Raw genomic sequence first — 21,014 nt, 5'->3', positions numbered from 1 at the left:
GGGGGGGGGGGGGGGGGGGGGGGGGGGGGGAGGAGGAAGGTGGAGGAAGATGGAGAAGAACAGGAGCCAGCAATAGCGACAGTGACAGCCTCCACATGCAGTTGCACACATGTTCGTTAAACCACTGACTTGCACACACACCTAATTTCCTGTGTTCCTCAGGGATGGATGACCTGTAGCTAACAGGACACTGTTGCTGGGGGGTAAAGGAGAGCATTATGGGCAATTTCTTGGACTGGACTTCTCTAGGGGAGGCTGAGAAATGAACCTCTCTCTCCTGCAGTGATCCGCTCCTCTGAATGTGCCCCGTCGCCCTGCAGGCCTAGCCATCTTGCTCAACACGCCACTTGTAGGTTTGGGCCAAGACATAGGTAAGCCCTGAACCCACGAGCTGTGTGGGAGTGCCCCGGCTTCATGGCCTTAGTTCTGGAAGAGGAGTCCAAGAGCCTGTGCACTGGCGGAGAGCTCTGACCCTCCAGCCCCTCTGACAGGAGGCACGGGGCCTCGGCCCCACCCACTCTCCTGAGTGCGGCAGCTCTCGGTCTCATGGTTGGCACCCCGGGCCTCCGGCTCCTGAACAGGTGTTCTGGATTCTGACAGAGCTCTGGGGGACGGCAGACAGGCTTGAGACGTGTGGTGGCTTCACAGACCAAGCCCTAATCCAACTTGGCTGTTTCCCACCTGACTTAAGGCTGACACACAGTGATGGGGTGCTGCTGATGCACGAACAGCCCTGACTGCGGAGGGGAGAGGGGACCCACGCGTCGCCTCCAATGTGCCACACGTAGGAGAACACGTATCCAACCTGTGCTTTCTGTCAGTTCCGGCCACAGAATTCCACACTGTCTCCCCTGGCTACTGGACGCCCACTACCTGACCATCTTTCTGAGGCCCTACCTACCCTACCTACCCTTGCTTTATTTTGGATCATAGTTTAGAAATCCTCTGCTGAACTTGTTTCCACCAACTCCTCCTATGTCATGAGTATTATTATATCACGATATTGTCCAAGACCGCTTTCTTCTCAGATGAGAAAATGAAGAAGCTGTTGGCTCCTCCTCCTCACCCACATGAGTAGGCTGTGCCCTTGTGCCCTTGTCCTCCTGCCTGTCTGTGGGTGTGCTTCCCCACTGACACCAGGGGGGCAGCCTGGAGGAAGTCAGACATCTGCGGGAACCTCCACCTTACTTGTTTCCAAGAAGTGGAAGATGGCCTTTCAGTCATGCCTGGTGGTAGGAGACAGAGTGGGATATCATTTGGACTACAAATGCTTACCCATCTTCCACATCTGATGAAGAGCTCACTGCATGGTCTTCTGGAGGCACAGGATCGTTTGAATGGGGACATCTCAAGCTTCTAGTTCAGGCACATGCTCATTTTTTCAACATAAGTACTTATTGAGACCCGCTACATGCACTGTGCTAACTATGGGCGAATGAAACAGACCAAACAAAGCAGAGTCCTGACTCTGGTGGAGCTTATAGGCAGTCCTCAATAGCCAGCTGTGTGTCACACTTGGGTCTTTCCAGAAAGCCAGGCATTTTGAGAAGCTAAGGAGGAATTCTTGAGCCAAATCAGGGCTGGCTTGATGGGACAAGTTTGAATGAGGTTTTATTTCTTTTTTAAGATTTATTCATTTGAGACACAGATACAGAGAGTGAGAGAGCATGAGCAGGGGGAGAGACAGAGGGAGAGGGAGAAGCAGGCTTCCCGCTGAGCCAGGAGCCCAATGCGGGACTTGATCCCAGGACTCTGGGATCATGACCTGAGCCGAAGGCAGACGCTTAACCATCTGAGCCACCCAGGTGCCCCTGAACGAGGTTTTAACAGTGCTGGAGTAAGAGTCTCTTCTGTGGATCAAGTACTTGTGTCTCTTGGGATTTACCGATCGATTTCAAGATTTCATTGACCATTCTTCTGTGTCAAAGTCTCCTGTAGAAGAGTCAGTATCTCTGGTTTCGTGAATCCTTTTCTACCATGTTCTCCGAGCTAGCATCCCCAGTTAGCTCTGCCATATTGTACTCCAGCCACACCTGGCTGTGTTGGTTTGCCTGGGCTTCCGTAACAAAATACCACAGCCTGGGTGGCTTAACAACAGAAATTTGTTTTCTGTCAGTTCTAGAGGCTGTAAGTCCATGTTCAGGGAGCCAGTAGGTGTGGTTTCTTGGGAGGCCTCTCCCGTTGGCTCGAAGACGGCCATCTTTTCCCTGTCCTCACATGGTCCCACCTCTGCCTACCTGCAGCCCTGGGGTCCCTGTGTATCCAAATTTCCTCTTCTTTAGGACAGCAGTCATGTTGGATTAGGGCCCACCCCAAGGGCCTTATTTAACTTAATCACCTCTTGAAAGGCCTTACCTCCACATATGCAATCTGAGGTACTGGGGGTTTGGGCTTTCACGTAGGAATTTTGGAGTGACACAGTTCAGCTCATTACACTGGCTAAATCCAGCTTGGCCATGGTCTCCTGATTCTCCATCCCTGGAGAATACCAGTTCCAAGGGTCACTCCCCCTACACTCCTTTTCTGTGTATCTGGACCTACTGGAAGTCGCTGTTTGGCTTGGAAAAGGCATTTCTTGCTTCCAGAGCCTATAGGAACTCTAAGGGTACCCAGCAGCCAGTGCTATTATGCTTGGGTCTCTAGGAGTAAACTAGAGTAAACTAGGGTAAACCTCCAGACTCAGCTCACGACCAGCCCAGCGCTAGTATGAGCGGCGGGTACCAGTTGCTCACCAGAGGATGCCTTCTCCCAGAAGCCAGCATTCCAGGGGACACTGAGGGGGGAATGTAATAATTTGACATGGCTTTTTTTCATGCACTCTTTTGACACAGCCTTAAAATCAAATGCTTAAGCTCTCAGCTACCTTTATTATAAAATGTGTAAAATAAAGGTTCTTTCCTGGGAGATAATCTGCCTAGGACAATTTCAGGTTCTTTGGCCCTATCCAAAACTGACCAAGTAGGTTAGATATTAACAAAAATTGTACATAGATAGGCAGTGGTATTTCTGGACACCCTGGGACCGTGGTGGTGTTAAGAAAGCCTGTAGTACAGGTAGGTGGCTGGATACATTCTGGCTTGGGTGATCTGTAACATGACACCACTTGCATTTTATTTTAGATCTTCCCTTACTTCCCATCCTTACTTGGATCAAGGATATCAATTCTTCTTTGCTCCAAAACCCAATAGCCATGAGTCAGCCCTATCCATTGCTACAATCTTCCCTGACTTTTTAGGCCCCTGGGGTAGGCCAAGACCCAAGAAGCATATAACTTTCCTCTGTCATCATCAGAGAGTGAATATCAGAACTTCTCATTTCAAATCAGGACCAATAATCCTGCATTACTTCCACCTTCCATTGACCTTGAACCCAGGCCAACAACTAGAGCAGGGTCCCATGCCTTAGAGGCATCCCCTTCTGCACAGTTGTGGGTTGTAGTTATCCTTGTACATAAATGTACATATCCTGTAGTGGTAATATCTCTGAACAGAAAACTCCCTGTAGACACCACTTCTGTCCAATTCAAATGACAAAAAAAATGTGTTCTGTCTCCGTGGGCTACCCAGCCACCCAGCTGCCAGCTTTGGCTACCTACTTGGATTTTTGTTTTTGAATTGCATTGTTAAAGGCCCTTCCAGATTCATATTCACTTATCTGCTGGGAAGTATCTGGGCAGACAGAGGTCTAAGGTCTGGTAAGTAGTTTCCTGATCAGCCCTGGGTTCTAGAGGAATCACCCAAGTGGCCATGTGATCAGACGCAACCCGTAGTCTGTATGTATTACAGACCTCTGCTGGAAGTTGAAGGATAGACCAGACCCCCTTTTACTCTTTAAAGTAACTGGTAGTCCTCAAACCTTTATTTGAAAGCAACGTGTAAAATATCCATCTGACACCACTTTTTTCCATCTGCTCCTTCTCATGCTCCAAGCCTCTCCTTTATCACTCAAGCTCCCAGTCCAGGACCCTGTCCTGTGAAGGTGCCAGACTCTTAAGGAAAGCATGACTCAATCTAGCACTTAGCCTCCTGGGAAAGGTGCAAACCAGGAGAAGAGCCACCAGCACCTGCCACCCACCTTTGGATAACTCCCCACTTAAAGCTTTTCTCCAAGCAAAACTGAAGGGCCCCAAGCCCTCTGCCCCCGCCCCCTTGGTGACCATGTCCCAGGAAAACAAAAGTTCCCACATGTAGCTTTCACCTAGTCCACAGATGCTCATGCTCCATGGAAGTCTTCCTTTTCCTCAACTCTGATGCTTTAGGTACTGATTCCAGGGTCTGTGTTCAAGTCCCTCTGGGCCTGTCCTCCGAGGGCATCCTCATTCTGGCTCATGTACCCATTGCTGACCCTCCCTCACCTCCCATCCCATCAGGGACAAGAATACCAATTCCTCTTTGCTCAAAAATCCCACAGCCACAGACCAACCCCATCCATTCCCACGCCAATGCCCACCTTGATTCTTGAGACCCTAGGCTAGGACAGGACACAGAAAATAATTTTCCTCTATTGCGTTTACCTGATTCCCAGTAAACCGCCTCCTTATGGGGCCAGATGAAAGCCGTAGTCCACCCCTGGGGCTAGGTCACCTGCACAGGAAAACAGGTCTTCTGTGGTCACCAGTGTATATGAAGAGCATGGGCTCTGAGAAATGGCCTGTAGTCTTCCTACTTAGGAAAACATTTCCTATTAAAATAAAAACATTTCCCATGGGGCTCACTTTTTTTTTTTTTTAACATTCACAAGCCATCACTGAGCTCTTTGACTCTCCTGACAGAAAATCTTCAGTTTCTTGTTACAACAAATTGTACCCTAAGCAGCAGAATATCCAATCCTAGGGAATCTTTTGGGATGCATTGAATTTCTCCTGTTGAATCAATATCTTGCTTGGCTGCCCCTGCAGCTACATAGCTGCTCTTTTCCTTTTTCTCAGCTCTTGGAAGGAAAGTAGAAAAAGAAAGAATCCCATATTCCCCTGTAGGGAGCCAGCAGAAAATCAGGTGGGCCTGAGAAATGGGAAATGGTAGCTAGGACTTTGAAAGGCTGAAAGAGAATTTACTAAAATCAGTTTGAATTTCATGTAAAGTACAGATTTTGTGTTTAAAAAACAAATTGGTCAGCACACACACATGCTATTTATCTGTGTGTTTTAAGGGAATCCCATACTGAGTTTTCAGAAATTCTCCAGGGACAGATGAATGAACCCCAAACTGTAGGTAAAACTGTTCAGTCAACCTTCATAAATCCGATCGCCGATAGAGAATGGTGATGGCATTTGTAAGGAACAGTAAGAGGTCCTTGAAGTGAAAGATGGGGAGTAAGTGCCCCTCAAATGATAGTCCCTAGTGTTTGAGATAGCCAGGTCATTCGGAGCACGACAAATATCCTCTGGGCTAGATAGCACGCAGAGCTCTTGAGCCCATGATGGCAGACTGGCTGGGAAAAATGTCTAGTATTCTTATGGCTACGTATGTTCAAGGGAGGTGGCCCCCACTAGGTTCTAGGAGACTGGAGTGTGGGGGACAGTGGGCTGTGGTCCCTGAACAGGCAGGGGGCCTGGGGACAGTGGGGTAGGGGCGCTCTGCAATGGATGATGGAAATTTCTCCTACTGCACAAAGGACACCAATCATACTATCCCACTGCCCTTCAGAGTTAAAGAGGAGCAAATCTGCTTTCACTTATAATGGGAAATATTGCTGTAATATCCTCCCAAAGTAAGATAAATTGGGTCCAACAATCATAAAAGCATCTGCCAGCCATTCGTTAGCAGCATCTTTCGAGAGGAATAGGTGAAAGGACTTTAAGAACTCTCCTCTACCTTTCAACTCCCTTCAACAGAAAAGGAATTGCTATTATTTATTCAGAGCCTAGGTAGACCAGGGAGCTTGCTTGTCCTGATCTTCACAGCCATGATTCGGAGGTGCTACCTGAGGAGGCGGGGGATGAGGCCAACGTGACATGCCCACCCCACGGCAGAGCTGGCCTTTGAACTCACGCCTCACGTTCATTTATTTTATTTTTGTCGTATTTACAAAAAGGATGTTGGAGTCAGCTTGAACCCAGATTTGCTTGGTTACAAGGGTCCAGACCATTACTACACTATAGAGGGCTGGGTGGTCTTTCCAACCACACCACCCGCCTTCCTACTCCCTGCATCAGTCAAGATGGTTTTTGTTGCAAGTGACGGAAATCCACCTTGGACTGCCCGACCCAAGAAGGGAGTTTGCTGCCCCCATGGGTGCCTCGCCAGGGCAGATACAGTGTGACTGAATTCAGGGGTATAGTCTGGGTCATCAGATTGGTCTGTGTGTCTCTCTCAGTCCTTCTGTCCTTCCGCACAGCGTGACAGGCCCAGCCTGATTCTTCTGGCTCTGTGACAAAAGAAAAGGCCTGTTCCCGCTAGCTCTCAATTTGAAAGTACGTATTTGGGGTGGACCTTTATGGCATCTTTGGGTCTCATGTCAACTCCTGCTCTCATTCCACTGGTAGCCCCACCAGTAACATGGGTTTTGTGTGGGACAGAAGTTGTTCAAAAGCTTGGGAGGCGCATGGATGATGGACAAATCAGAAGAACAGGTGTCCACTGTACTATTTCACTTAGAGTTGAGTAAAAATGTCAGAAAGAAGATTCAAAGGTGGTAAAGGGAGCCCCCCCCCAAAAAAAACCCAGCAAGCCCTGCACTGTCAAAGCTCTATGTTGGGAATGAAGCTCTGCAAGAGTGGGCTTCTCAAATCCCCAAGAGAGCAGCAGGACACAAGCAAGCGGCTTGGGAAGAGGTCTGTGCATGGAAATCTGTTGTCTAGTGAGGATGATTTATACCTTTCAAACAGCTATTTTTTTTTAAAGATTTTATTTATTTGTCAGAGAGAGTACAAGCAGAGGGAGCAGCAGGCAGAGGGAAAAGCAGGCTCCCCACTGAGCAGGAAGCCCAATGCGGGGCTCGATCCCAGGACCCTGGGATCATGACCTGAGCCAAAGGCAGACACCCAACCGACTAAGCCACCCAGGCGCCCCTCAAACAGCTATTTTTCATTAGGAGTCATTAATAAAATGATAGACCCCTTTGGGGAAATATATAATGATATGCCTCCAAGCTCCATTTTTTGGGGGGGGAGGGGTCTTAAGTCAACATTTTTATCGAAGACTTCATGGGATGAATGGATAGAAATTGTAGGCATCAAATTTGTAAGGATTGCAAACCTGAGCGTGACAACTAATGCTTTGGGGGAATGAAGCCAAACTTCAAAATATATCTCCTTAATTAGAAACATTCAGTGACTACCAAAAAGATGAACTTCAAATTTGTGATTAAAAATTCAGTAACAGGCTGGAGAATTTTTCTAGTATTTTGTAGTGGATTATTTCTGGTCGCCCCACTAGTATTGATTCCTCCATTGTCTTTCTTCATTGAACCTCAGATGTCCTTGCTGTGTAGTTTGTGTGTGACGGGTCACTGGGGCAGTCCACGATTAGCTTAAGCTAGAGAATCACATTTCCTTGGTCACCTGACCAAAGTCAGACCAGTTGGAGCAAAAGATGGTCCATTCTTGGGCTTTTATTTGATGTACTGAGAAAGCAGACTGCCCCTTTCCCCTTTCCTATTGCTCATAACTGAGGAAGCATGGGGCCATAGGTCTCCGGACCTCAGAGAAAGGGAAGGAGGTCCAATCCAGGGAGCAGAGGTGAGGAATGGAGAGATCTCGGTCACTTCGTTCAAGTGTGCCCGAAACTGAATTCGCCTCTATACTGTGCAGTTGCATGAACACATAGACTGATGATTTTCTTTTCTTTTTTTTTTGACAGCCAGTCTGAATTGGATTTCTTGGTTCATACAACATAAAAAATCCTAACTCCTGTATCTAGGGGGCTGAGCAGGGCTAGTGCCATGCAGTGGCCAAGAAAGCTAATATAATTTCAGGCTGCATCATTGCAAGGATAGTATCAACATCCAGGGGTTGAAGGCATGCATCCATAGCAGTGTGTCTAGAGTTTCTCTCTGAGAGTGACCAGGATGAGAAGAATTTTGTGACCACATTATCTGAGAAGTAGTTGATAGAAATGGAGATGTTTCATCACGGGGTGAAAAGACTTTGTGAAGGACAAGCAGACACATGATCAGTTTTCAGATATTTGAAGGACTGTTGTGCAGGAAGGGAGTAGACCCCTCATGACAAGAGGAGGAGGGGTCAGGCTGTGGACCTGGGATTAGAGGGAGAAGCATTTCAGCCAGGATATTAGGGTGAACAGCTTAGAATTCATGCCATAAATGGACCATTCAGTTCTGAAGAGTTGTAAGTTCCCCGTCTTTGGAAGTTTTCACACAGTAGGTGGCCATCTGCTGGATTTTTTAGAAAGAATTCCTGTATCAGGTGGGATGGTGGTCCAGATGAGCTTCACTGCCCCTTCTGGCTGAGATTCTGAGTTCTAGAACCCTCCCAAACCTCTGCAGTTTCAGTCACAAACTACAGAAACAAACCAGCTCAACTGTACTTGTCTGTGGCTTCGATTATGATTATGTTCTGGACAACGTGTGCCCTTTTCTTCCTCTGCCTGGCTCTAAGAGAACATCCTGAGGGACAATTACAGCTTCCATAGCTTGTCCTTTTTTTTCTGTGGCTTAGGAGGTGGTGGAATAAGCTAAGTGAGGTGCAGATACCTCACAGAGTGGTATCACATACATAAGCAGAGATACAGGCACCCATCTATACACGTGGATGCATTCCTATGTATTTGAAAGTACGTATTTCTAAACAGTTGCGTGATATTTTTTTAATCGCAGTAGTTAGTTGTAAATCTCTAAATAGTAGGAGATTTTTACACTTGAAAAAAGCCTAAGTTTCTAGCTTTGCTTGGGAAATTGGAAGCCCTCGTGACAGGGGACCCATGTCCCCAAAGCAAGAATAGCGGGGCTAGGCGGCAGTGACCTTTTTCAACCCAGCCCCCCCTCTCTATCCCAGTGGACTTCTAAGTCCTTGCTCCAGCCCTAAATGCTGCTTTCCCTCCTACTGGGCGCTCTGCTGACAGTTACCACGTTGGCCTTTGTGAGTAGGAGAGTTTTAAAACGTGAAGACATTCTGCCTCTCAGATGCAAAGAATGTAGAGGGAGAAAAAGCAAACACTTCATTCTTGCTCATGAGTTTGCTACAAAAGTATAATGTTTCAGTGTTTTAAATTAATACAAAATGTGGATTATTCACTCTTAGAGATGGATGAATGGAATAGTCTGCAGATTTACAGGAATATAACATCTGGGTAAAACCTAAGTTCATTTTCTCATTAGTTCCCCTGTTAATCAGTTTCTCATTAATATGCTCAAAGTCGGATATTCTTTGGCATCTCCAGGGCAAGCATCTGACTCCCTTTCTGCTGAATAGTGCTTTCCAAAGTACGTTCCCTGGAGATAATTGTCCCAATGATATGGTATGAAAAAAGGATCCTCATCAAATGAATCCAGGCAAAGCTAGGTTAAATAAAATAGCGTCAGGTCAGTTTGCAGAAAATCAACTACTGATCGCCAGTTCATTAAAAGTCAGTTCACCAAATTCCAATTCCACAAAAGACCCATTTGCCAGATATGCCAAATTTACGAGTTGTGATTTAGCTTTTTCTGAAATGTTCAGTCTGGATCACTGATATTGAAAGATGCTTTTCTGAATATTAACTAACCTTGAGATGCTTCCTGAGACATCAGTAAAAAAAAAATTCTGGACGGTTGGCAAAACAGGATTCGGTACTATTTGAAAAATTCCTGTTTGAAAGGCAATTTTTCTGTCTCAGGGTTTGGCAATTCATATGTTAGGATTGTTTCAGCTGTATTTGGTTTCTTTTCCATGCTTTTCAAACGTAATTTTCTTTTGGTTTTTAATTTAAGCGTTTGTAATGTTCTTTCACTGATTCCTAAATAACTTATTAGCTTTAATTTTGCATTTCAATCAACTTAGAGTTTAAATTAGATTTAGATTAATTTAAACCTTTGATATTTGAGGGATGCTTTTGAATTTATGTTTAATTTAAATGTTAATTGCTAGAGATACTAAATTCAGGCTGACAGGCCACCAGAAGAATTGTGGAAAAGAAAAAATGCTTGACATTTTAAACAAAGTTAAAAATGATGTTCAGAAACATCCAATAGAAACCAGAGTCAGCCCAAACAATCTCATTCCTAGAAAATTATCCGTTTATATTAATTTGTTTTACTAACTTCTTCCCTGTTGCATATTCTTTCGCTGCTTGTGCATTCCTGTCAAAGCTTTGAAAACATTCCTTTTACAAGTCAGAAATCTGGATAGGAAAAAAGTGAGAGTTGGTAAATTTATGAAAATCAGCAAAAAATTAGTCAACTTGATCTTTCAGTGAATTGACCTTTCTTTAAAATGAAGTGAGACTGGTTTCTTTGCTGCAGAACTTCTCAGAGCTTTTAGTAAACTTACATTTCCAATCTCCAGAAGAGGCAGATGACGTTTCCCAAACTCAGATACCCGTCAAAGCCATGAGCCAGCCAAGAAGTTGTTACTTTGATAGCAGCTCAGGTGCCTCTGGGCTCTGTGTTTAAAAGTCCCATTAATTAGAGTTTTAAACTTTTTTTTCACCTTGTATCTCATTTTTAAAATCTAAAGCAACAGACTCCTGCTTCACTCCTCCCAACTTTCTGGCCTGCTTCTAAGCAGCGCTTCTGAAAACCTTTGTTTTCAGCCCTTCTGATAGTTTTTTTTTTTTTAATATATATATTTTTTTTCAAGATTGTATTTATTTGAGAGAGAGAATGAGAGAGAGAGAGCATGGAGGTCAGGGAGGGTCAGAGGGAGAAGCAGACTCCCTGCCAAGCAGGGAGCCCGATGAGGGGCTCGATCCTAGGACCCTGGGATCGTGACCTGAGCCGAAGGCAGTTGCTTAACCAACTGAGCCACCCAGGCGCCCCCTGATAGTTATTTTTATACCTCTAAATATCTTTTGATTTATGTGTCTTCTATATCAACTACAGAAATTATCTACTAGCTCTAAAAAGATAAAGATCTAGCTTAGACTATTTTTTCTCCACTTTTAATACTATTACCCTCATCTCCTGTTCCATTAAAAATGATGTTTATTTAATTCTCTTAATGACTACCCGTGAAACGTCAAACAATATCCTGAAATTTCTATTTCTTGTTTCATTGACATTAGGCAGTGTCCCTTGATCTCATACTGTATTAGACATTCAGTTACTCTCATTCTTGATGGAGAATGAGAATATAAAATTCTCACTTCAAAATCATGTTCAATGACATAATAAAGCCTGTTTCCCTGACTTCGAAGATCTGTTATTTCTGGTGTTAGTTGGATTGGGGTTCCTTTGTCAATCACCCGTTTTATATTTCTGTAAGTTTTTAGGATCTGCTCTTTGATGTTCTGAAAGTTCACACTGATGTGTCTAGGCATGGGTATTTTTTCATTGATGCTAGACCCTTTTGTTTTAAGGACTCTTGTCTCCCTTTATCTCTGGGGAAATTTTTCTTTATTTTTTTCCTTTTTAATTTCATTCCCACTATTTTCTCTCCTTTCATTCTGAAAATCCTGGTAGTCAGATGTTAAACTTCTATGTATCCAATGTCTTGGGCCTTTTGCTTTATATTCTGAGAGTTGTCCTGGACTTTATCTTCCAGACCTTTAATAAATTTTTTCTATCTCAGCAAATTTTTGTGTTTTAAATTTACAAGGACTCTTTCTTGTTCTTGAATGGTTTCTTGTTCATAGCTCCCTACTTTTTGGACACAACATCTTGAATCTCTCTAAGGGTAATTCACCTTTAAAAATTCTCGTCCATTTTCTGAATGATCTTGGTTTCTTTCGAGTTCTTTTTCTCCCCCATCCATTAATTCTGGTCTTTTTCTTGCTGCATACTTTTCTTGAATTTTAGTTGCTTCTTGGTTGTCCATTCATATTTTTTAACATCTTTGAGATATAATTCATATACAATATAATTTACCTGTTTAAAGTTCACAATTCAGGGCTTTTAATATATTCACAGAGTTGTGCATTGATCACCACAATCAACTTTAGAACATTTTAGTATCTCCCCCTAAGAAAACCCCATGCTCCTTACCTGTTAGCCCCCAACCCTCTCCCCCATCCCCTCTGCCCTAGGCAACCACTGTCCATTCATATTTGAAAATAGGGGTTAGAAGGGCTGGCTTATTGCTCTGGCGGTTTCAAAATGGAAGTCCAGGGTGCCTGGGTAGCTCTGCTGGTTAAGCGTCCGACTCTCGATTTCTGCTCAGGTCATGATCTCGGGGTCCTGGGATCAAGCCCCACACTGGGCTCCATGCTCAGCATGAGTCTGCTTGTCCCTGTCTCTCTCTGCTCCTCTCCCTGCTCACGGTCTCTCTCTCTCTCTCAAATACATAAATAAATCTTAAAAAAAAAAAAAAAGGAAATCAATAAGAAGACAATGGCTGGGAGGGAGAAAAGGCAGAGGTTGAGACTGAGAAGGACCCAAGTCCCAGAAAGCCAAGTATGGGAATCGGGACCTCAGAGAGCCCTGAGAGGGGCTGGTGTTGCAGGTGAGCGGTCAGACCACTCCATGTCGGTGAACTTCACTTCTGTATTCAGGACTCAGAGGAGGGCATTCCACCACAGGTGATCATGCAGCCCCACTGGGCTTTGGGTCTCATAAAGGGGGAGCGTTGCCATCTTGTCCACAGCTGTGCCTCGCACACAGTAGGTGGTATGTATTTTGTAGAGTAATTCAATGTCATGTGTTTATGTAATGGCTTACAGTTTGCAAAGCGCTTTTGTATACTTTTATCTCATCCAAGTAGGGACGGGTGCTAAAGTGGATACACTGTGGAGCTGATGAGGCTTCAGTGGAGGACCCCTCACTTGTGTGAGTCCCTTCCAGGACCCTCTTCTCTATTCTGTATGTGTCAACTTTGAATCCTTTTTCTTAGAAACCCCTAAAACAAATTGTGTCATGTCAGGCACCAGAAAACCTGAACTTGGATCTTTCTGGATCACAGCAGAAGATATTAGCCTCTGTTGAGAACTATAAAAGCCATGGGACTGTAGTGTTGGGTGCCTCATCCAAGGTCACACATCTAATATACGGCAGACATTTCATTCCTGATGGTTTCTCCTCTGGCTTGCCCTCCCCACCCCCATAGGAAGACAGTGTGGTTTCTGACTGATGCCCAGGACACCAGCCTTGGGGAGCAGCACAGGACCTGGGGGGTTCGTGTTCCCCCCTAAGCTCCCAGGCTGCCTCTCTCACACCAAGCAAGCGAGAAAGGCCAGCAGCCCCCTTCCCCCACTGACACATTTCACTTTTAGCTGTGAAATATCTTTCAAAGTGTTTTCTCCGAACAAAAAGGAATACTGAATCCTCCTTTCCACTTCTGTTTCTGAATGAGACTTTTAATCTCCTGTTTCATGGTCTTTAAAATAAAATGTAAGATCTAAAGGGAATGAAAAAAAAAAAGTCAGAGATCATATTTTCAACTGCCAGCTAATTCGCTGATTCTTCCAGGTGGGAAAATCAGTGTCTGCTCTGCAGAGGTGAATCATGCATCCCATTGTGCGGTGCCGCTGACTTTCTTCTTTGAAAATTAGCTTACCCTCCATGCTTCTCAACTTTGCAATGAAGTATATTTCATGCTTGCCTTTCCCCAGACACAAGCGTATGTGTTCTGAGTAGAAATCTGAGCTGCTGGTGCCTGGAGGAGATGCTCTTGGTCTGTTGGAGGATGGAACTGAATTGCCTGGAGATGAGCCAGACATTTCCCCAGGCCTCAGGTCTGAGGCTCCGAAGGCCCGCCGGCACCCAGGCGAGCGTGGAAACTTGGCTCTGGGAGGAGTTTCATTCTTACTAGACTCCTTTATTCTGAAGGTTTCGATCCAGTAGCAATATGAGGGGACCAACTCTCTTGGGTATTAACATGGTATGATCAAAAAAGCAAAGGTTACAGAGACTTCCTTCCTTCCTTTTTCCCCCTCCATGCCCAGGCCCTCACCCCGGCCCCCAGTAGGACTGAAAATCACCTAGACTCCCGTGCTAACCACTGCTCGTTGTAGCGTTAGAATCGTTGCCCCAGGCCCTCTGCCCGCTACTTGGGCTCCTCTTCCATGACTTCCCCACAATCCGGGAACCGAAAAGGGGATGCTACTGGAGACCTCTGGGGCCCTGCTCCATTGCTCTGGCTGGCCTCTTTTCTGATTGGTCAGTGACTGTACCATACTGCAGGTGATTAAAAATAACCTTGACAAAACTTGACAATTTGGGGCTGTTGAAATGAATAACAAGCTCTTGTTTGATGCCCCAGCTCCTTGACTGATCAGAAGCAAAGTTGTCCATTTAAAGGTCAATTCTGAGGCTCCTCTCAGGGCACACTTGGCCTTTGGCTTGGCTTGGTTAAGGTGTCATTGACATGGATCACCATGAAGACACAAAGGGCGCCCCTGGAGCGGTCCCTGCATCCAAGTCAGGACATTGTCGTGAGCAGAGCCAGCCAGGCGGCTGTGAGGGACTGCATGGGGCCCCCACTTCCTTATAAGAGCATGTGTACGAACTGAAGAATGTTTGCCACGAGCAAGGCCAGCTTCCATCTGTCAGCAGCTTGAAATGTTCAGGACGGTCCACTGACTGGAAACATGCACCATGGCGAGGTGCTCAGCAACAGATGGGACGTGTAAAATCTGACCGACTCAGAGCATTTGCACCTCTTAGGTGGCCCGTGGTTGAGCCCAGAGGTAACCTTCATAAACACAGACTCCTCTTTCAAGAAGAAGTCTTGCACCAAGAACATTCCCCGCAGCCGGCCCCCAAAGCTGCAGTGTTACGGGCCATTGTAGGGCCTGGCAGGGGGCGGGGAAGCCCAGGGGCTGAGGGGAGGGAGCAGCCCGGTTACAGACGCAGCCTCGCAGGAAGCCAGCCTCCCTTCCTCCTCAGCTCAGCATAAGCCAGACCGTCCTGGTCCTGGACTGACTTCTGACTCTGGCGTTCTCCCACCTCCTCTTAAATCTCCTGCTTGTGTTTATATCTAACCCAGATGGGGTCATCCTTGTTTTCTGGCCACAGAAGTATTTAAAACTACCCAAAGTGGCCAGAATTTGTTTTTGCCTAACGGTATTCTCCCACTAGCTTGAGAGATTGCTGTGAGGGTCCCACCCTGCAGTGCAGGGGCCCCGGGTTTTGGCTGGAAGGAGCCTGGTCCCAGGGGTTCGAGTGCTGTGCTCCCCAGGCACCTTGCACATGACACATGGAGGATACAAACCACTGGGAATAGGGAACCGTCTATGCCAAACTGGGATCCACCTACAGCTATTCTCAGGGAGAGGGAAGGATGGAACAGGATGAAGAACTGAGGTCTGGGGACGTGTGGGTGGCTCAGTCGGTTAAGCGTCTGCCTTCGGCTCAGGTCATGATCCCAGGGTCCCTCTCTCTCTCTCTCTCTCTCAGATAGATAGATAAATCTTTAAAAAAAAAAAAAAAAACTGAGGTCTGTTACCTCCCCTGAAGGTTAATGTTGCAACTAGTTTCATTGATCCTGTACTCGGTGAGTCTGGCGCGAGCTTTGTCTGTGGCATCCTCCGTCTTACTCGGTGCCATTCCTCCAACCCCCTGGGGCTCAAGGCCTCACTCTGGTCTCCCTAGAGCCCTTTCTAGACCCACTCTTAGATCCTTCCGTCCCACTGGGGTCTTGACTGGCTTTCCCCAGGACACCTGCATTTTATTAGGAAACAAAGCCATAAGCTAACACAGTCTTATCACCAGGCACCAATGAGAACAATGGTCTGTGGGCCATCTTGAGCCTTGAAACCTATGCATGTAAATCTCTTGTGCTTGAAACCCACCTGGATGTTGACTTTTCTTGCCTCTCAAACTCTCTCTCAGAGCAGACTGGACATGATTACAGTGGCAAAGCAAGTGTTGGCTGCCCTCTTGATTCTTGCCCATGAACAGAGTAAATGCTGACAAGCCATGAGAGCAGAAAGATCAGGAGAGGGAGGGAGAAAGACCATTCTAGCCACGTTAAGATGGAATAAGACGCCTTAGCCTCCTGGATGGCATTTGAATTGCTCAGATGGATTCAGGACAGGGCATTGATGTCAGTGTTTTACCTGGTGATGCCATACAATCCAGAGACTGCTTTGAAAGGTCTCCTGCCTTTCTAGATTATTCTTGAGGCCTTCCCAAGGCTGGGGTATTAGAATACAAAGCTTATGCAGAATTAAGGCCATGCCATATGGTACCAACAATGAAACAGAAGGAAGCTTACAGGGAAAGGGGTTCATGTTTATTAGTCATCATCTCTGTGCCAGGCAGTGGCCAAAAAGCTTTAGACAGATTATCTCATTTGATCCTTTACAATATCCTTATCAACAGATATTATTATCCGTATCTTAGTGATGAGAAAACAGAAGCTCAGAGAAATTAAGAAACGTGTCCCAGGAGCCAGGATGGGAACACTGGTGCGTCTTAACTCCAAGTCTCATAAATTTTCTGTCATACTTCTCTTCTTTTGAGAAAAGATGATAGATTTTAAAATAAAGTGAATAGCTTCCCTCGTTGATCTCTAACATCCCCTGTCATGTAATTGACAGGGCCCTTTTCCTGTAATGTGGGAATTTTCCCCCAGAAACTCCCCTCATGGGTTGTTCATTTGATGGATGGCCTGCCAGACCTGTGTGCTTGCTACCCCACCACATGCTACTGTCATTTAGCGCAGGGCACGGCAGCCCCGTGTCCTGAAAGACCATGTCAGTAGCCAAGGTAGGGGCTGGGTCTCAATGCCACAGGCTGTCCTGCCTTGGTCTCTTGGTACGGGCTTAATTGGTGATTACCCAGCATGTCGGCCATCTTCCCAACTGGAAGATTGCTCCACTGGGGCTACTCCACCCTGAAATGATGTGGGCTCCTAGGATGTCTGTTGTGATCTGCTATCTAAAGTTTCATCTTGCCAGCCTGCCTGTCCAGGGTTCTTCAGGGGCCGTTAAAGCCCCGTATCAGAGACAGACATCCACTGCACGAAAGCCATGTATGTGGCTGGTGTTGGGGCATACTTCCTGCATGACTCCGAGAGTGAGCGCCTCCTTAAACCCCAGCCCCCGTACACCTCGCCTGCCTCACTCCAGTCCCAGCCCCGCTGCTGACATGGGGACTAAGACTCCAAGTTTGGAAACAGTGGAATTTTAAAAGGATGTGCTCTTCATTTTATTTATTTATTTTTAAAGATTTTATTTATTTGAGAGAGAGCATGAGCAGGGAGGAAGGGCAGAGAGAGAGAGGAAGAAGCCGACTCCCCACTGAGCAGGGAGCCCAACATGGGACTCAATCCCAGGACCCCAGGATCATGACCTGAGCCAAAGGCAGATGCTTAACCAACTGAGTCACCCAGGTGCCCTGCTCTTCATTTTTATTTTTATTTTTTTATTATGTTCAGTTACTAGTGTTCAACGATTCATTAGTTGCGTATAACACCCAGTGCTCATCACAACACATGCCCTCCTTAATACCCATCACCCAGTTACCCTGCTCTTCATTTTAGAATGAAGTTTACTGTCAAGGCTCTGGGACATCCTGCTGTGCCTTATTTAACCCACTGTTTCTCAAATTAGCTGGATCACAGAGCCCCATCTTTCACTTACAAGCCCTTTCTTACCCTGAACTGATACTACACTCCCAGGACACAAGAGTGGGGGGGGAAGGGGGAGGCCAGCCACTTGGGCTGTAAACCTGCATCTGCCTCTCATCCCAGCTGCCTGATGTGGCCACATTTCCTCATAAAAGAATGTTCCTCAGAGTCTCTGACATTCTCAGCCATGTTTTGTGATGCAATTAAGTAGATTTCTCTGACCTCTCACACACCCGGGGAAGGCTGCACTTGCACGTTTATGAGCTGTGGACGGACGTGCTATGGATGGATGTGCTGACAGTCCTCTGGGGATGGCTCGCTCCTGTCACCAGGTTGGGGAGTAAAAACCGTCTGACGGGCAGCCAAGCACTCAACCACCGCCCCTGAGATTCTTGACAAAAACCTGTAACTCCCACTTAGTCATGAGAAGAACCCAAACTGAGGCACATCGTACAGAATACTTGGCCAGTGCTCTTCAAGACTGTCAATGTCCAGGAAAGGTCAAGAAGCTGCCACCAACCAGAGGAGACCTGGAGATTAACGACTGAATGCAGTGTTGTCCCTGAACTGGATGCCCCGACAGGGCGAGGACATTGGCTGAGATGCTGTAAATCCATAGTCAGCAGGCTGTTTAATAGCGATATGCCAATGCTGGCCTCTTAGATTTCACAAACGTTCCCTGGTAATAGAAGATCTTGGCAGTGGGGGAGATTGGAGAAGGGTTTATGGAAACTCTGTATGATCTTTGCAACTCTTCTGTAAATCAAAAACTGTCCCCAAACTGTGTATTTAAAAAGGAAATACTGTGATGCAGTAGCTTTGTCAAGAAGGCACATTTTGTCACAGCCTGGCCAGTGTAGTTGAAAGTGACAAATTGCCAGATTTCTAGGAATGGATCACAGAAACTTCAAAGTGAGAAGATGGAGTGACCAAATGTCCTGGAATGATGATCCCCTTGTTATGAAGAACCTTCGCTGTGTCTCCAAGTGTCTGTCAGAAGCTTCCAGCTGACTCTCAGGCAAAGTCCATACCTTCCAGCGACATGTTATTCAATTAAGGAGAAGGTGAAACTATAAACTCAACAAAAAGAATAGACACGTTCAACGAGTATTCCTTTATAGGATTCAAACTTACATTGTTTATCTTAAAGGTGAAACAGAGATCAAGAGCATGCAGAGTTTATAGGGGACAACTTATCACTATGATATTTAGTGTAATTTCTGAAGGTCAAAGTGACTCAAAACCTTTAGACCCTGAGGGCAAAGAATGACTAGATAGAAACTAATTGAGTTAACTGAACAAGACAGTCTTAAGTGCCTGTTAAAAACAAAATTGTATACTTGAGTCAGGTGTTTCTCTCATCCCCCTTAAAAAAATAAAACTGCTATTAAATCAATGGGGAGCTTAAAATTGATGTCTTAGATTTCCAGAATAAGGCAGGAGTAGAATATGCTTTTCCAAACCTCAAAAACCCTGGGGTTACTTGGAGCACACGTGGATTAAAGTGCTCTACCCTATTTACTGCCTGTTTGATATGGGATGAATTCTCAGCCTGAAGGCTGCCAAGATTGTAGCTTTTAAATGGGGGGATGAGTGTGCAACACACTTATTTACTGAGAGCGTCTGAATCCAGAGGGGCTCTCCATATAAATGAGCCCCAGAGAGAGAGACCCAACCTCCTGACTGATCATTGAGCCAGGTATTAGGTTGGATGAGACCTATGGATCCTTTTCAGAGTCTTTGAATGTGGTAAGGATGCCCCAAACCTATATATATTTTCATTAGAAAATATGCCTGAAAATCATGGCAGTCTGCATAGTTTGCAAAAGCCTTCCCTCCCTCGTGCAAGAAAGGCAGTGAGCTTTAGGAAACACATCTGGGGTGCCTGGTTGGTGAAATCAGTTGAGTATCTGACTCTTGTATTCTGCTCAGGTCATGATCTCAGGGTTGTGAGATCAAGCCCTTCCTCAGGCTCCACGCTCAGCGTGGAGTCTATTTAAGTTTCTCTCACTCTGCCCCCCCCCCCTCCACACTCTCTTTCTCTCTCTCAAGTAAATAAATATTCTTTAAAAAGGAAAGGAGGGGTGCCTGGGTGGCTCAGTCATTAAGTGTCTGCCTTCGGCTCAGGTCATGATCCCAGGGCCCTGGGATGGAGCCCCGCGTCGGGCTCCCTGCTCTGCGGGAAGCCTGCTTCTCCCTCTCCTACTCCCCCTGCTTGTGTTCCCTCTCTTGCTGTGTCTCTCTCTGTCAAATAAATAAAATCTTTTAAAAAAAAAAATGAAAGGAAACTCACATCTCTCCCGGAGAGAAGAAGCAAACTATTTCTTTAACATTGGCTTGGGCGATATTTGGCAAGGTTTCCAATTCAAAACTCCCTAATTATAAGCCAAGATTCTCCTCCTTCACTCACACACATGTGCGCATGTGCACTTTTATAATCCCTAACCTTCTCCAGAATCGGCATCTTTTTATGAAAGGCCAGTTTGAAGGCTGTTTGCCCACAGAGCTTGTCAGGGTTTTCTGTTCTCTGGTCAGTGAGGGGTTAAAATGTCATTTCGGCAGTCACCCTCACAAGGGCTTTATTAATCCAATCCCCTGCTCCAGACTTGACCTTCAGTCACTGGAAAACAAGAAAACATTGAAAACCACTTCAACCAAATGAAAAATACCGTCAGATTTGGTCCAAATATTGGCACCCTTTGTGTGAGCAGTGCAGTTGAGTGGGCTTCGTGACATGTATGTTTGTGGCTGATGGAAACTTCCAGTTATTAATGGCCCTTCTGAGAGAAGGCTGTAGGGGTTGAGTCAGTCCCTGCCAGTGGCAGAACAGCACACGAGAGGGAATGTTCGTGAGGCACACGCTTTCCCCAGAGCAGCCATGGGTCGTGGGTCTGAGAGGACCCAGAAGCACTTCTCAGGTAGGTGTCTTAGCCAAATGCTAGTCCTTCCCACCAGCCAAGACCAGAAAGGCAGTTTCCTGCTCTGCATCCATCAGGGTGGGATTCCATCAGTATATATAGAGCAGCTAGATTTTAGCCAACGCGTCGTTCGAGCCCCTACGTGGAGCTCTCTTGTGAAGGACAGTCATGTGCTGGTCTCCGGGAGGTGGGGAGCTATCACTATAGAAAGGCAGTTACTGAGGGTGGGCCCTGGCTAAAGTATCGAGAAGTGTGGCATTCACACAAATGTATGGACCCAGACTTTTGAAGTTCAAGTACTGTTTACTTGGGATTAGCTCAAGTTTGGTTAAGAGGCGTGCAGAATTTGGATGAGGTTGCTGTTTGTGGAAAGAGAAACCAGGCCAAGGCTTGTGAGGTCCAGAGGGAAGAGGGATGTGCTGAGAGGCCACCCACCAAGCATCTAAGTCTTACTCCAGATGACGATTCTGGAGCTCACTACCGGCATAGTGGGC

At 46.1% G+C, this 21,014-nt stretch overlaps 1 protein-coding gene across 2 annotated transcripts in view; it reads left to right on the top strand.

Annotated features, from left to right (window-relative positions):
• The window catches only part of SMYD3 (SET and MYND domain containing 3), a 713,184-nt gene that overhangs the window by 621,401 nt on the left and 70,769 nt on the right, over positions 1-21,014 (top strand). The window lies entirely within an intron of this gene.

The sequence above is a fragment of the Neomonachus schauinslandi genome, chromosome 6 (assembly GCF_002201575.2).
Source record: "Neomonachus schauinslandi chromosome 6, ASM220157v2, whole genome shotgun sequence".
In the NCBI taxonomy this organism is placed as follows: domain Eukaryota; kingdom Metazoa; phylum Chordata; class Mammalia; order Carnivora; family Phocidae; genus Neomonachus; species Neomonachus schauinslandi.
Note: the sequence above shows the minus strand (reverse complement) of the source record. Positions and strands in the feature narration are given on the sequence as shown.